This window comes from Chionomys nivalis, chromosome 18, assembly GCF_950005125.1.
Source record: "Chionomys nivalis chromosome 18, mChiNiv1.1, whole genome shotgun sequence".
In the NCBI taxonomy this organism is placed as follows: domain Eukaryota; kingdom Metazoa; phylum Chordata; class Mammalia; order Rodentia; family Cricetidae; genus Chionomys; species Chionomys nivalis.
In genome coordinates, this window is record NC_080103.1 from 41,379,263 (window position 1) to 41,397,430 (window position 18,168).

Below are 18,168 nucleotides of genomic sequence, written 5' to 3' on the forward strand. Positions count from 1 at the left end.
GCACCAGACACGGATAGCTGTTGGCATGTAGCCGGTTCACACATGCATAACATGGCTAAAAAGCACCTTGACATCATGCTTAGAGGGCTGAGAACTGTGATGTCCACCCAAGAGCTCAGAGCGCTGAGAATGGAAAAGGCAAAAGCTTACAACTCCTGCCCCAAACCACACTGCCATTTCCACCCACTAGGAATGTATCGTCCTCCTTACTTTATTCCACAGTAAATTTTACCATCTACCTAACTTCTCAGAGTAAATAAACGCAAGGCTACTGCCTCCGCTCCACACCCCTCCCAAGCTCACCAAGGCTCACTCTGAATCCTGGCATTTTTCACCTCCCCACTAGCCGGGTGCTGCTTCTCTGTCAAGCCGAATTCGGCTCAGAAGCAGTTCCCAGTTCCTGCTTCCAGAGGACCAGAGAAAGTGCAAACACAGCATCTACTAAAGGGACACTTGGGAAACAAGCTGCTATGGTCATTGAGCACCGGGCACCACTGGTTCTTTGTACAGTGAAAGTATTGATAGCGGGCAGACAGCAGAGAGCCGTTCATGGAGACAGAAGGCACAGATGCCCTTGATCAAGCAGAAACTCAAGCTCCGCCAGCAGCCATCAAGATATCTAAGGCAGTCTACTTCGGGGCTCCCAGCCCTCTCCTGGTTTTGTGTCCTCTTTAAATCCCTCTAACGGCTTCCTTTGCCCCAAAAGGTCACTGCTTATTTTGACTACGGGAAAAATAAGAAGATGTAAACATAAAGGAAACAGAGCATAATATAGTGAACTCTATTAGTTTCTTTTAAAGCAATCTCTTAAGCCAGCTGGAAGCTTTTATTTATGCTAATCTCACCAGAGTGGACATCACGTCCTTAATAATAATCCCCAGGCCGGTCATCATTTTCCTCAAGCCTGCTTCTTGGGAGGATAATATTGTGTTTTTTTTTTTTTTTCCTGAACTTCCAGCATTTCCTAGAATTGTGCACAAGGCTCTTCACGATCTGACCTCCACCTTCCTTTCCAGTCTTTGATTTTCATATTTAACTTTTTCCGTTTCCCTAAATTTCCTTGGTTTTTTCTGTTCACCTCACTAGAACAGCCCCCTCGTACCAGGCTTTCTTCCTCACACACTGCCTGTCCTGCCTCAAGTCTCGGCAGACAGAGGCCACACCAACCTCCAAGAAACACCTCCATGACACCCCATAGGGAATGTTCTAAGACCCTGAAGCACAGAACAAGTAGCTTGGTGAGGCTTCAAGAAGGTCCACCTCTCCTTAGTGTCCCTGCTTGAGACCACTGGTTACAGCTTTCCTTGGTGGATACTGACCCTCCCATTGGGCGTGGCGTTCACGTACCAGCGATGTAGTTGCCACTCTTTAGCTTGGCTTCTGGCTCAGATGAGTACGCATTATTGTCACACAGTTGTGTTAGAAATGACCCAGCAGGATGTGATGGAGCAGATGTAGAATCCCAGCCCTCAGGAGGATGAGGTTTGGAAGATGCTGAGTTTGAGGCCAACCCCAGGTTATATACACAGGAAGCCCTGTCTCAAAAATACCACGACAAACAAACAAAACCCCAGGTGTCCTACAGGTGGAAAGAAGATTCAAAGATTATCTGTCAACGCGCTGAAGTACACCTTATCTGAAATGCTAAGACTATGGCCAGAAGTATTTCAAATTTCTATTGTTCTTTTGAAATTTTTGGAACACTTTCATACATACAAAGGGTATCCTGAAGATAAGACCCAAATCTAAACACAAATTCATTTGTTTCGTATGTGCCATTCTCAATGCAGGTAATTCATAAAATACCATAAATAAATAAATAAATGAATGAATGAATGAATGAATGAATGAAGTGGAAAACAGTTACACATTGATCCAAAAGAGGCTTCACCTTGAAAACACACACACAGCAAAAACAAACAAACAACCCAAATTCAAGGCTACTTTTGCTTTCAGGAGGTGGTAGCTGCCCACAGACTCTCTGAAGATCTCTCCCTGACTCACAGTCTGAACCTGTACTTGAAGACTAACTGTGAGGTTTGGAGGAAATGTTGGTGGAGCACTCTGAAGACTCCCTATTACAATAACAAGTGCCGGCACTGATAAGGAGGCAGAAGTCAAAAGAATTCCCTATGCTAACAAGTCTAATTTAGGTTGTAAAACCAGTTTTTGGCTTTTAAAAATTTTATTTTTAAGAAAGCTTTTGTTTATAAATACTACGTGTACATTAAATGATCTTATCACCATTGTGATCGTGCACAACCAACTGGAATTCATTACTTTGTATAAACTTTTTTTTTTTTTTTTTTGGTTTTTCGAGACAGGGTTTCTCTGTGGCTTTGGAGCCTGTCCTGGAACTAGCTCTGTAGACCAGGCTGGTCTCGAACTCACAGAGATTCACCTGCCTCTGCCTTCCATGTATAAACTTTTTTTTAAGTAACAGATTTTTAAGCGCAGAGGTGCTGTGTGTGTGTGTGTGTGTGTGTGTGCATATACCTATGAGTAGGTTAATAGAAGCTGTCTTATTCTGTCTTATTTCTTTGAGGCAGAATCTCTCCCCAGCCTGGGACTCACATGTTTCTGCTAGGCTAGCAGCCAGCATGCCCCAGCACACCGCATCTCTACTTCCTTCCAATGCTGGGGTGAGAGCTGTGCACAAGCCAAGGCCTGGTATCTGGTGCTGTCTATGCTCAGGTCTTTAGGGCTGCACAGCAGGTGTTCTAATCCACTCTCTAACTAGGCATCTCAAGATCATCTCTAGGCATCTCTAGCTCCTGTAATTTATAATATGTTCTAGTCTCTCTACCAAATCTTTTTTTTTTTTAAATTAGGAAATCTCACTATGTTGCCAAGACAAGCTCACATTCCTGGCCTCAACCAATCCTCCTACCTAGCTCAGTTTCTCAAGTAATTGAAAGTACAGACATAAGTCACTGCACCTTGCTTAAATGACTTTAGCTTAACAAAACTAGGCTGGAATGTGTGTGAGGGGTTCTAGCCAACTCGAACATGGCAAAAAGGCTCGGGCAGACCTTGCGCTTCCCCTGTCCCCTCTACCATACTAAACTGTTAGATTACATCCCTAAAGTTAGCCACCAAAGTCTAGTCCCTTATTCGACCACTTTCCCTAAGGTTGACTACCATGGTCCAGCATTGACGCCCATCAATCAGAAGTCCCCCTTTGGCTACCTAATTACCATGCCCAATAAAAATTAAACACCACATCCTAACATGGGGTTCCCCTCTTCCTTCATAAACCACCATTTGAGCCGGGCAGTGGTGGCGCACGCCTTTAATCCCAGCACTCGGGAAGCAGAGGCAGGCGGATCTCTGTGAGTTCAATGCCAGCCTGGTCTAGTTCCAGCTAGTTCCAGGACAGGAACCAAAAAAGCTACGGAGAAACCCTGTCTCGAAAATCAGAAAAAAAAACAAAACAAAAACAAAACAACAAACAAACAAACAAACAAAAACACCATTTGCCTATTGGCCACATCTGCCTCCTCCCTATCCAGAGACAGTCCTTTGCCCCTTCAGGGCAAATATCCCTTCCCTTCTCTTCCTCATTCCTTCGTTTCCGCTTCTCCACCTCCTGTCTGTCCCTTATCTCTCTCTGCCGAAGTCCTTCTGGGGCAAAAAAATCTCCTTAGTGCTGGGAACTTGGTCTTGGGGCATCTTGGGCTGACTCTGAGGTCTTTTCCGTGTGTGTGCTCAAATGCAAAGTGAGACAGAGGCTCAGATAGCGCTGGCCTTGAACTTGTTACTAGTGGTTTGCCTAAGATAACTTTTTTAGTATCACTTGGGTGGCGCGTCTAACAAGCGGCCTTACTTTCCATGCAAGCCTTCAGCTTCCATCCTGCAACAACTGGCAGGGAAGTCTGTCACTTCTGTTTCTGGAGAGGTATCTGAAATCTCGTCAGACACCGGCATCCTGATCTCCGCTGACAGTGGGCAAACCATGATCAAGCCAGGCTAAGTCATTCAGCAGTTTTCTCATTTAGTACAGCCTCTTGACATGTATGGTAGTCAGAGAACACATGTAGCACAGGAATGTAGAAAATGTAACACCAAGTATTTAAAATTGGAAAATGAAATATTTCAAGTAACCTTCCAGAGCTGGGGAGCAAACCCACAGCCTGTGCACAGTAGGCATGTGTTCCACTACTCAGTTAAACCCCACATGCTGCCCTGCAACCCTTGATTTACAAAGGCCATCCATTAGCACTACTGCTTAGTGGTAGATACTTTATCAAATGAGAATACAATTTTCCATCCTATATTTGACTATTTGACTTTTTCCCTATGGATGGCATACCATAACCTAGATATAACATCCATGCACGTGTGCGCACACACACACAACACACATGCATCTGAATCACATACTGTAGTAGTTAATATAAATATGTGTAGCATATTATATGCATAAATATTACATATATTATATGCATGCAGCACAATATAAAGATGTCTTTATCAGCAAAATAACATCCATCTATGTATTCAGGTATATAAAACCTAGAATCCATGTGAGAGGAAATGTGTGATATTTGCCTGATTCTGGCTAATTTGTCTTTTCAATCATCTGCCTCTAATTCTAGCACTTGGGAAGGGAGACAGGAAGGTTAGGTGTTCAAGGCCAGCCTGGGCTAGATGAGGTGCTGTCTCAAAACAAAACAGAAAGAAAAAAAAGTCTTCATAGTTAACAAGAAGGAATGTGGGCCAGTTGACCGGGCCCACAGGTATGGGACCATTCTATCTTGACTAAAGGTCAGAGAGTTGGAACTTCTCTGTTCCTTCGAGGTTATTGTCAACAGTTCAAATAACACGTCAGAGAGTTCTACTCACTCAAGGTTATTGTCAACAGGTGTGGCTAATATCCAGTCCTGGTATTTCAGGCATTAAGATGGGGATCTGTTGCTACCTCAACAAAAATCTAAGGATCCAAGTAGGTTCCTACTCCCTTTGGGAGATAACTATGGATTCCATGCAGGAAGTGGTTTGCCTTTAGAATCTTTGGGTCTAGAGTGTGAGTGTCACTTGTCCTGTTCTGGCAACAGAATGTTTTAGTAAGAATGCAGCCCCTAGTCCTTCAACTGATCTGTTCATTCCTTGTATCGCGTGAATGTAGTTTATCTTACTCCGACCTTTCAGGGTTGGGATATTTAAGCAAATGGAAATTAAATGCAGGCTACTTTCAGTATTCACTGGATATCCCTCTCGATACTATCCTATGTTTCGTATTTCTCCTAGATCTGTGTTCTCTTTTGCCTAATAATTCTAATCCTCCTGCTCCTACCCCGGAACATTCGAACCCGTCAAGGCTAGTAGCCAGGCAGAAGTCACCTGACAAAGGTGGCTTATGGCGTACAGTTGAACAAGGTTTCTGGTTAATTTAACTAATAAAGACTGGCTTGGAGGCAGTTCTGGAAGCCAGTTCCTTGATGGACTCTGGGTACTACCACTTCCGTAAGAAATTTTTACCTGCTTATCAGCCCCACCCAGACCTGACAGAACCAGGCAGCAAGTTCAATGGGAAGGAAGTGCCACCTACCCTTCCTCATTCTGCTTTTAAATGTCACAGCTCCCACAGGTTCACAGACACAGAACACCTTCCGGTCCCGCTGACCTCCTGACCCAAGGTGAGTCACACTGACCCCACAGGATTCCCTAACAACTGACCTCCCTCTAAAAGCGAAATTCAAGAAGTCAGACAGACCTCTAAAGAGGTCAGGTGGGACGGTGCTGCCACTGGCTTCCACTCCTTCTCCATGATCCTACAGACCTGTCCACAGGCCCACCAAATGGCCCACTTCACTACTTACTCAGGGCTCTCTCTTCCACCAGTTCCAAGCTGAGAGAGTCCAGGCCTTGTCACAATGCAACATCGCTGGCCTCTAGCCAAGCACCTCCATTCTGGACCTACAGTGGCTGCTGCATTTTGCCAAAACCCTTAAGTACCTTGAGTCAGTCACACGTGTGCTTATTTGCATATCTGTCAGATAGAAGCTCCCAGAATTTCCCGTGACTTCCTGCGGCTACTTTGTGTCCTTACAGTTTTCATCATAAATCCTTCAAAAAAAAAAAAAGTGTGATACGGCATAATGTAGAAAAACAAAAGCCAATTTCTTCCTGCGGTGTGCTAGGGCAATCTTAGGAGTCACAAACACATTCTCATGGTGCAATGCTAATGGGGCTTTTCATCATCTCCAAAGTATGGAATTCTGGAGACCCTTAGACAGTTTCGTGTAGTTAGAATTTCTGTAATCAGAGTTCTCAAAACCTCAACATATTTTAACATGTTGGGAACAGTCCCGTTTCCGTGTCTTCTCTCCTTGCCTTTCTTCCTAATTTAGTCGGGCCTCACTGGGGGTCAGCAGCCCCTTTTCCAGAGCACACAGAAGAAGCGCTACTTGATGATCCTAGTACTTCCTACCTAATGGCCTCAATACGCACAGCCACTTCGTGTGGGAGGCACCATCACTGTCCACCTCGGAGGAACCACAAGCCAAACTCAGAAGTCTAGCAGAGTGACGGCGATCTGGATCTAGAACCTCTCTCGGCCACTAAGCTGCGGTGTGACTTGCTGGGATCCTAGGCTGTGTTAGTAATTAGGAATGTGCCATTTTCCCTCCCTAAAGGCAAAGGATTTCGTTGCCCATGAATCACTTGGTGGAAAGACCGGCTCACGGTGCAACTTTCCCCACCTCAGGCACATCTGTGTTTGTTCTAAAGTGACATCTCTCAAACACTGCCCATCAACAACCTAAGGGTCACCTTAGTGCAGCGTGAGTGTTCACCGGGGTCTCCGGCGACTAAAAAGGGCATTTCCTGGAAGCGTGGGGGTTGGGTGTGCGAGTCACGGTTGCCTAGTTACTGGTTTCTGTTTGGCAATGGAAAAGCTGCTCAGTCCAGGTACAGTTGAACGTGGGCTGATTATTTACTCGGGGTGACCTTCTCCCAGCTGCACACTCGCTGTTGGTTTAATGCTTAACCCTGACATTTTTTTTCTCCCTTTTCCTTGCTGGTAGTGGAGGTTTCTACTGCCATTCCTTTGAGGTCAAGAGAATTCAGAGGTACACGCCATCCAGACAACACACCCATTCCTTTGTGACTGAAGGAATGGCAAGATTGGAAGGTCATTAAGGACTCTTGCTCATCCAAGGACAATGGAATTCTAAGAGTCCGGAAGTTACTTACCCGTCAGCCCTTACTAGTGAGTTTCCCTCTTAGGAACTCAGTGCATGTAACACACTCCCTAACAGCACTGAGTCAGGGACTCTGACCTCATAATCAACGAGGGTTTTCGTTTGTTTGTTTGTTTGTAAGAAGATTGACTCATTTGGTAGAATATATTCCAGACCAGAAAACTATTTCACTTTTTTTTTCTTATATCAAGAATTGTGGCTTGCAAAATAATCAGTTTCAGAATTGAGAGAATTCACCCTCAAATATCATTAAGATGACACAGCTGGCTAGTGTCGTTTTACTAATTTATCTTCAAATTCAGGGTGGTGCCTGTACTTGGGTTCCTACAGAAGCTAAGAATCCAAACCGACAGGATGTTAGCTGGAGACACAGCAGAGTTGTCTGCCCAGCACCCAAAGCCCTGGGATGAACCTTCCATTTTCCCGTCCCCCAAACACTCTGAGCTAGAAGCCTAGACTCCTGGTATAAGTCTCCAACAATAATAGCTTTTTTCTGTAATTTTCTTTCTTCCTTTTTTTGAATTGAGAATTTCACACATAAATACCGTGAGATATGATCACATCCATTCTGCCACTATTTTTTTCTGTCTTGGATTCCTCATTTTCCTGGTTATTTCTATATTAAATATTCAAAGGAAATGAGTTGCTAATTGTTTGTTTATTTTGTTTTAGCCACGTGGTGTGGACGCATATCTTTAATAATTCCAGCACTTGGGAGAGGAAGGCAGATCTCTGTGAGTTTGAGGCCAGCCTGCTCTACAGAGTGAGTTGCAGGACAGCCAGGACTGTTACAGCCAGGTCTCAATAAACAACAACAACAAAATTTTGGGGGGCTGAAAAACATAAGTATCAGATACATGGATGGTTCCCCCCCATTTTTAATTTTCCATTTTGAGTATTCTGGGTGTTTTTACATTTCAGTGAACATACCTACTATAAATACAACAAAGTAAGGTGTAGGCTTAATCTTTTTGGGAAAGCCCTATATTCTAAACTTATTTAACATTTTTAGATTGAAGGGTAAAAAAGCAACCTTAGAAGTTTCTCTTCTTCTTAGCACATAGTATTCATCCTGATACTGCGTCTTCAGTGTGCTTCACGCCGTAGGCACTAACACTCTAAGGGTTATATGAAGTTACTTTACTCTTGACAGCAAGGCAAGTATAGACTTACTTTGCAATTTTTCTTAATTTATTTTTAATTTTAAAATATCAATCACATAAACTTCCCCCAATACCTCCTGTGCCATGTAAGTACAGACTGCTAAATTTGTTTAGCATTGTTTGCATGCATTATGTGTTTAGGTCTGACCATCTCAAGCATCGTGTGAAATCTTTATCATCTCCAAAAAAAAAAAATGTTCTTTCTAAAGACATATTTAAAATAAAAATTCATAAAATATTTAAGAAAAAGGTATTGCCATGACCAAAACTGGCTGTGTTTATAATTACTTGCAAGATCTAAAAGATGTGAATGACTTCCCAAACGTTTCAAAGTCCTTAACCATGTAAGGTTTAGGTTCATGCATTATTGAAAACTCAGGTCTTCAGATTGTCAGAGTCTGGACCTTGAGAAACGAGTCTGCCTGCTGACACCTAAGAATTTAAACTCATGAATGTGTTCCATAAAAACTCTAAAGGAATTTCACTCCTCTGATTGACTAAGGATCCCTGATCATCACTTGTACACAGTGTGCCGTCTAGGACAGTAAGCAGTGTGTGGTGTGTGTACCTTGAGAATTAAATGACCCCGGACTATCTCATATTTAGAAAAGGTATTTAACCTTCATTTAGGCATCTGCCCATTACGGCCAGGTGAACAAGCCAGCCTTAGTCCCGTGTTTCAGAGAGTCTACAGAATAGTTGAGAAAATAAATAATTCCCTATCACACGGAGATATTATTTGAGTAATCAAAAGTTCAGGGCTTTAGCAACACAAAGCCAAGGACACAACTTGTCTGGAAAGTTCAGAAGTCTTCTCTGAAGAAAGGCTTTCTCAACTCAGATCTGAAGGATGAAGAGGAGTCCTGTTAGCTAAGTGTGGGCTCATCTGAGACAGAAGGGATGGTATGTGCAGAAGGGACTATTATGTTTACAAGCAGTAAGCAAGTGAACTTGGCTGGAAAGAGAGAGTCTGGATCCTCGGTAACCCACCAAGGCCACGCTAGCGTATTTTGGCTTTGCCTCAGAAATAACAGGACCTGGGGGTGATGTTCGCCATTTTTCAAAATTTTTCAAAACTTCCAAATATGATTCTGGGCACTCAGCAACAAGGAATTAGACCACAGCCATACTAAAGAATGAATGGATATGTTTATGTGTGTTTATGTTTACCCAGGTTCCTGAGGTACCAGGGAGATGTTAGCATGCGTGGCTCAGGAAAGGCTGCTGCCTAATGGTCTAGCTGGTCAATAAGAAAGACTTAAAGACTTATCAAATTCTATCCTGTCCTTTTCTAGCAAATCACTTTGGGGAAAGTGACATAAGCCTCTAACTCTGAAGTGGGACCAATAGTAAAGTAGCTACTGAATAAAGTTAGCATGAAAACTAGGAGGTAACACATGGAAAACACTAAGAAGGGCGGCTGTCACAACGTCACTCAGTGTTCCTTATCCCCCCTAGAAGAAGCAACAGCTGTGTACTATTTGATGTCAGCCGGTATGGTTACTCTCCATTGTCAACCGGACTGCATTTTGAATCACTTTGGAAACAAGATTCTGGGTGTGTCTCTGACACTATTTCCAGAACTGAGGAGGCAAGACCCGCTCTGAGGACCCCACCACATGAACTGGGGTCCCCAGACTGAATAATGAGAAAGTCAGTTGGGCCATCACTAGTTCTCTCTCTCCTCCTCCCTCCCCCCTTCTTTCCTCCCCCCCTCTCCCTTCTGACTGCAGACACAACATGACCAGTCACCTCCCAGGCCTGTGTCTTCCCTGGGCTATCTCTCCTCGAACTGAAATAAGCTCTTTTTAATGAGCTTCTTATCTGGCATTTGCTCTCAGCAACAAGAAACGTCACCAATAATCTGCAAAAACATACTAATGAGAGCCGAGCATTCGAAACCATTGCTCTTGACTACAGAAAACATAAACTCTTTGTTTGATCTTAGCCAAAAGGATGAGAAATGCTAAAAATTCTAGGGGTTATGGATGCAGCTTAGTGGTAGAGTAATGTTTAGCACATGTGGGGCCTGATGCTTGTTCAATCCTCAGCCTAAGTAAATAAAACTTTTAAAATTCTGGCATTTTGTTGTTGTACTTAACCTTTGTTTTTTGTTTATGCATCTATGCCTGTGCAGCAGGTGCATGCAGAGTCTATGGAGGCCAGAAGAGGATGCTGGACGGCACTGTAACTATGGACGGATTCCTTTGTCAAACCCGCTCCACACACAATTAGGAGAACGTTACAGCATGGCTTTCTCTACTGCACACTTTTTCCATGATGAAGCATAAATTCATTTGCTTGTTTAGGCATTCTAGAAAGGATGTTTTGACCCTGACAAGAGGTTGAAGAATGAAAATAGTATAATTAAAAAGTAACCTTTCTTTTTTTCAGCTCCACTTGTATTGATGAAGCCCTATCTTTTTCTCTGTCGTTTTCATGAACTTCTGAAATCTGCAGCATCTGGAGCTCAGGGCTGCATTACTTTCCAAAGCAGACGCTGATCCCTTCCCTCTCCACCCAGTTTATCTGCCATATTGAAGGGACTGTTCTGAGGATACCCAAGGCAAAACCAATTCTCTGTGCCTCCCTGCTCCCAGCTAGGGATGGAGGCAACACGGGAGCTTCCTATTTGGTTCACTGCTTATCCCAACACTGAAAAGAGTGTCTGGAAAACAGACAGAATTCAGTAAGTATCTATAGAATAATTCAGTTATTTTCTTCACTCAATTTCCATGGGACAGACGCTACCATACAGGCGGGGAGGCAGCACCACTGTCTGGTATTGAGAAATACGTTCCTAATCTCAGCCCATATAGGCATTCTAACCCTAACAATATTCCAAGAATTAGTCTGCATATTATAGAAGACAAACAAGCCTACAGAATGCTGTGTAGGACAATGAAGCTTAACTGATGAGGGACAAAAACTTTAATGATTTTTTTTTGCTAACTTATTTATTTTTAATGTGGGAGTGTTTTGCCTGCATGCATTTGTGTACACTCAGTGACTGTGGAAGTCAGGAGGATATCAGATCCTCTGGAACTAGAGTTTCACAAGGCTGTGAGCAACCAGGTGGATGGATGCTAGGAATCGAACCCAGGATCTCTGGGAGAGCAGTCAGTGAGTGTTTTTGTTTTTGTTTTTTTTTTTTTTTTTTTTTTTTTGTTCGTTTGTTTGTTTTATTTTTCGAGACAGGGTTTCTCTAGCTTTGGAGCAGGTCCTGGAACTAGCTCTTGTAGACGAGGCTGGCCTTGAACTCACAGAGATCTACCTGCTTCTGCCTCTTAAGTGCTGGGACTAAAGGCATGTGCAACCATAACCCATAGCCCAGCTCCAACGAGTATTCTTAACCACTGAGACATTGCTCCATTTCCAAGAAAACAGTATTATGCTTGGATTGCATGGCCCAATGAGGGTTGAATTCCCACAAGGTCAATACTACATATTTGTAGCAATAAAAACCACACAGTTGGTATAGGCCACTAGCTCTGTAGCAAGTTCCAGGACAGAAGAGCTACACAGAGAAACCCTGTCTGTGCCCAAAGGACCAGACAGCAAACAGAAAGATTTCTGTACCGAATTTAATTTCAAGAATAAAATTAACCCTAATTTCAAAGAAGTCCAGGTAAGGAGTTGAGCTTCAAGGGTCTTAGCCACAAGCTGTTCCTAAGGATCAGCTGGGGCAGACAACTGAGTGCTCCCTTGGAGTAGTAACACGAAGTTAGGGTGTTAGCTATGCTGAGGAGTTCAGATTCACTTGAGGGTGAAGAGTTTACAAAGTCCAGGTACCTGTATACCTACACCAGGCCCTTGGTACAGCCACACCAGGCTCTCAGCACAGCTAAACCAGGCATTCACACAGCTACACCAGAGCTCTTGGCAGAGCTACACCAGGACATCACGCACCATTATACCAGGTTCTTGGCGCAGCCACACCAGGCCATCACCACGATGACACCAGGCCATCAACACAGTTCTACCAGGACATCAACTGAGTTACACTGGAGCTTCCTGACTCCCAAGTCCACACTGACCTTTCTAAGAACTCAGGTCAGCACGTTGAACACTTCAGAGGTTCCTCACAGTTCAGAGAGTTCTAGGGCGTGGATAGAGTTCACTGAATTCCTTAGACAGCCAAGATAAGTCAAACAAAAGCAAGTGATTGCTCTTGTGCTGTGGACAAACAAGTTGGCCCATAATTAAAAGCATGTACAACACAGTATTTTCTATTAGTTAATATCGTCAGCTTGTTCAACAGATTGGTATCAAGTTCTGTCCAGCAACACAGTTAAGCGCGACACTTTCTGTCAAACTGGGGGTGGGTAACCATGCCAAAATCATGTACCCATCCCAAAGTACACTGTTACATTGAGAAAAGATAGAGTGCCACAGAATTTGGAGACTTTTCTTTGGAAGATGATGGGCCACGGACAAGTTCACAGAACTCAGATCAGTAAAGAACTGTTACCAAGTAGGGGATGTACTTGTTCGAACACAGAACAGGGGCTCTTGCTCACAAAGGCAGCCAAGGGAGAATTGGGCATGAAGAATGCCAGCCCTAATGCCACGGGCTTTTAGTGTCCTCCTCCATGGATTGAGGCGGTAAGCATACAAACTTGACAAGGCCCTTAAAAGAATTGGTTTAATGGAAGGACTTCATATTAAGGGAAGAGCACTGAGCATATGGTAAAGCTCATACGGATTTGGTAAACGGAATAGAATCCATACAGAGGCAGGCTACTCCTAAGGTCTTACAAAATGACTACAATTTGGGCTCAGGTTGAAGTGGGTGAAGGTCTCCTCACACTTCAGAGGAGCCCTGTTTACACTTTGGTTTAACACAGTCCTGCAGATCTCAACACAACAGGCCTGAGCATTGGTGAAGGCCAGGTTGCCACTGTTAAGACATCATCAGGTTTCATTTGGATGAGTGAGAAGCCAAGGGGATGTCACAGTCAGCACTACACAGAGAACCTTGCCCACCCTCTCATCCATTCCCACAGCCATGGTCCTGCACAGCCAGCAGGAGGAGGAGGGGCGGGAAAGAAAGACATATCCTCTAAGAAGGGAAGATGACTGAAATACAGCCATGGGGAAACACTCCATGCCTCGAGGCAGAAGAGCTCCCTGTACCCAGATCTAATAGATCTGAGAGTCATCCTCTGGAAGAGAAGCATCTTGGGATCAAACAACTCAGAAATGTATTCCGTCTTGTTATGGTCACTCAGGTTCTAAACTCTTGTGGTTAAAACATACATTACTGTAAATCAGGTGATAGGTGAGTTTTCTGTAAATTTCGATTACCATTAGAAAAAAAGTCTCAGCTTTTAAAGAGGGGTCGGTACTGAATAGCGTTTACATCAATCTGACCCATGCTAGAGTCATTTTGGTATGACTGGCCTGTGGGCCAGCCTGTAGTATGTGCTTTGAAAGTGATGGTTGATGTGGGCAGTGCCACCACTAAGGTGGTGGTCCTGGGTTCTACAGGAAATCGGGCTGAGTAAGTCATGGGGAGCAAGGCAGTACGCAGCACCCTCCACAGCCTCTGCATCAGCTCCCGCCTCCAGGTCCCTGCCCTGACTTCCCTCAGCAATGGAGTGTGACCAGGGAGTTGTAAACTGAAAGATTCTTTCAGCAGTAGAAACCCTAGCTAAGAAAAACAATGTCTGCTCAGACACCCCTGGACTGTACAGACACTGTGATGTGTCGAAACCCCGTGACTGTTTCATAAAGTTGGGAGGAAACCCCGTCCCAGTTTGTCAACCTTTCCTGTTTAATGTGACTAAGTTCTAGAGACTATTTAAGAGTTTTTTCTTTTTTTTTTTTTTTTTTTTTTGGTTTTTCGAGACAGGGTTTCTCTGTGGCTTTGGAGCCTGTCCTGGAACTAGCTCTTGTAGACCAGGCTGGTCTCGAACTCACAGAGATCCGCCTGCCTCTGCCTCCCAAGTGCTGGGATTAAAGGCGTGCGAAGAGTTTTTTCTTAAGGTAAAATGCTGTTGATCTCTCTACTTAACTACAACATAAAGACTGAACATACTTTTTTAATACACTGTGGAATTTCAAAATTTCAATACATGTGGACAGTGTGCAAAGATCAAATCAGGCTAACCAAAATCCCTCTCTCTCTCTCTCTCTCTCTCTCTCTCTACCTCTGTCTCTCTGTCACACACACAACACACATGCATACACACACACACATACATACACAGAAGGAGGGAGGGGTGTGTGTGGAGGGTATGTGTGTGTGTGTGTGTTTTCACAAACATCCCAACCCCCTCCTATTTTGAAATGGTGCAGATGGTAAACATTGCCGAGGGTGTAAATGTGTAAATGGCTGCCGCAGCTCATTTCCATTCTGGTTCACGTGGTGTATTATTGCTATAGAAAGCAGACAGAATATTCTACTTGCCGTTCACAGGGACAATGTGCAGCGTTCTGCCGTGGGAATGGCATTAACCCTGCGCATCCCCGGACAAACTTTACTTCCTTAAAGAGACCTTCTGGGACCCCCTGTTCTTGTTCTACCCTACTCTGCATTTTCTTCTCCATCAATGTAGAAGAAATTCTATAAATGCAATTCTAGTGATGTAGTTCTCTGAGAGCAATTATTTGGTCAATTGGTAGATAAGATTTGTTTATTTCCTCTCTGTGAGGCTGTAAGCACCACAAGAGGCACTGTTAGGCTTTTTTTTTTTTTTTTTTTTTTTTTTTTGGTTTTTCGAGACAGGGTTTCTCTGTGGTTTTTGGAGCCTGTCCTGGAACTAGCTCTTGTAGACCAGGCTGGCCTCGAACTCACAGAGATCCGCCTGCCTCTGCCTCCCAAGTGCTGGGATTAAAGGCGTGCGCCACCACCGCCCGGCCACTGTTAGGCTTTTAACTGACTTTTAGATACAAGGCCTGGCAGAGTTGATGGTTATATGCCAATATTTCTTCACTAAGTCATGCTAAGAGTCACAAGTTTAAAGTTGGCTTGGTGGCGTCTGCTTGTAACCCCGCACAAGACACTAACGCAAGGGAGTTGGTGGCCAAGGGAGCTCTGTCTCAATAGACAAAGTGTCAATGTCTTGCAAAAAAAGAGCAAAAGTCCCTGAGGTAATGGAAAGGGAGAGACGACAGCATTTTAGAAGTGTGGCACACAAGCGTGGCACTGAAAACCCTCAGAGGCAGAGTGTAGGATGTACCTACAGGTGTATACCAAAGAGGGGCAGAGCTGGGCATGGTGGTGCACACCTTTAAACCCAGCACCAGATCTGAGTTCAAGGTCAGCCTGGTCTACACAGTGAACTGCAGCCAGGGCTCCAGCGTGAGATCTTGAGATTTTTTTCTTTTTTTTTTTTTCTTCAAGAAAATAAGAAAAAGAAAAGAGGAGAAAGGAGAAGAGATGAGCCACTAATAAGGATGGGTGTGATCAGGGTAAAACTGTATAAAAAACTCAGAGTGTTTTCTAATTATAGACTCTGAAATTTAAACTATCTGAAAGGCCACCCTGTACTTCCCTGTGCTCAATACAGTCTGTGTCTGGACCATCCGGGGAACAAGAGGTCACTCATCTTTTCATTTTTAAAGCCCAGAGAGAAGGGGCGATTACAAGCTTGTGCCTTACAACCCCTGCATTCCACAGTGGGTGCGTCTTCCCTGGCTCAGTCTGGCTTTCCCCTCCATAACACAAAGTAATCTCATGGGTGTTACATCCAAACGTCTAAAATAGAGGGAAAAATAGAAGCCATAAAATGCACCATACTATAACAGGAAAAATTAAACTACTTTTTAATTTTAGCAAATGCCTGTGAATCTTCATAAAAAAAAAAAAGGGGGAAAAAACCCTTCATATTTCAACACTGGAACTGAAAAAGTACTTAACCTGACTAGTGAACAACTAAATTCAAATTTTAAAAACTACTATTTTTTTCACTTACTAATTAGCCTAAAAAAAAAAAACAACCAAAATTATCAAACTGCTATTAAGCTGTAAAATAAAAGCGTCTTTGATTTTACAAATAGGAACAAAATTTACCTGAACGTATTAATCAGGACATTGTTAGTAACAATGAAACTCTAAAAACTTCCGCCTGTAACAGTTAAGAAACTGCTTAAGTTATAGTAAATACAATGGAATAATTAAATACTCCGTCACCATGTATCATTGCAAGGTGTAAGAGGTTCATGATCTGTTCATGGCTACACAACAATGGTAGGGGTTTCCTTACCATCCTGCTTTTTCTTGTTTTAGATTTCGTTATCTTTATCTTATGACTTTAAGTGTTTTGTTGTGATCACTAGAGGATTCCAGATTCCCTGGAACTGGGGTTATTATGAACTGGATGGTTAGGAGCCATAATGGGGATGCTGGAAACTGAATCTGTAAGAGCAACAAGTGTCCTTTAACCACTGAGCCATCTCTCCAGACCTCTATCCTGTTTCTTTAAAGTTCCATATGTAAATATAAAGATGGCAACAAAGAAAACAGGTTTATAAATTGTTTAAACTTTCCTCTTATTTAGAAATCAAATTTTCTTAAACAAAGGTTGCTATTATAATTAAGAAAAAGACTCAACACATCTGAAGAAAAGGAAGAAAAGGAAAGAATAAAAAAAGAAAGATGGGCCAAAAATTTCTGAGACAGATTTCCAATATCAGCTACCATAACAAGTCTCTATAAAAAGAAGTTTATGATAATAAGTCTTTTCAATTATCATCATAAACTGAGGACAGAAACAGCAAGCCTCCTTGTGCTTATTACATAGTAGGGGATGGGTGTTGGTGAAGAAATAGAATTACTCAGTCATGGTTTATTAAAAGTTTGCTTTTAAGCAATATACCACTTGTGGTCACACCACCAAGTAGCAAGGTGGTCCACATGTCTGCTTAAATATAACTTAATTACATAGTTGATAGATTTAAAGTACAATTCACCTATTTACTACAATTACTACTCTTACTTAAATGAAAATAAATCCCACCTTTGAAAATAGAAGTGAAACTGGGTAGAGCAGCACATGCCTGTAATCCTAGCAGCTGGAAGGTAAAGGCAGGAGGACCAGGAGTTCAAGGTTAAAGGTCAACCTCTGCTACATAGTAAACCCAAGGCCAGCTTGGGTTATATAATCCTGCCCTTTAAAATCAAAACAGAAAAGAAAATGAGCTCGGTATAAAAATCAATCAAGAAAGACTTACTAAATATGAAGAAACATTTAGCCTATGGGCAGAGCTATATGAAGGTCTCAGGTAGAAGAGACCTTTGGCAAGGGGCGGGGGCAAGGGGAGTGCAGCCAGTGAATGTGGAATTTAGGATCACCGGATCCTGTGGTATATGTACCTCAGTAGGTTAGTTAGTGGATGAACGGCTGCTAAGTATCTCAGCAGGGTTAACACTGGATTCCCCAAGAAAGAGGACACTGAATTCCCATCCATTGTGGAGGTCTCTCTTGCTGGTCATTAAATCACAGTAAAAACGAGCATTAAAACAGAAGGATGGGTACCCAGAGGAAGGAAAACAAAAGGGCTAGCAGCTGGGTGTGAGAGCTGAGCTGACCGGACAAGACTAACGTGTGGCTGTGGCTATAACTCAAGTTGCCTTGATCCCTGACAGTAGGGTTTCCAGGGCTTCCCAGTAGCTTGTGTGCTTAGGGCCTAAAGGGCCTGGATGCTCTAACACTCACCTCATACATAGTCAGAAACTTTAAAATCCTCACGAAGAACTCACTGGGTTGCTGTCCGTCTTGGGAGGGCTCTGCTTAGACTAACTTAACCACTCCTTTGCCAAACCAACCTCTGTGAGACTGGTTCTTGACTAAATT

At 43.2% G+C, this 18,168-nt stretch overlaps 1 protein-coding gene across 2 annotated transcripts in view; it reads right to left on the reverse strand.

The window, feature by feature from the left end:
- Sgms2 (sphingomyelin synthase 2) overlaps positions 1–18,168 on the reverse strand; it is a 73,961-nt gene that overhangs the window by 36,184 nt on the left and 19,609 nt on the right. The gene's annotated exons all lie outside the window — the stretch shown is intronic.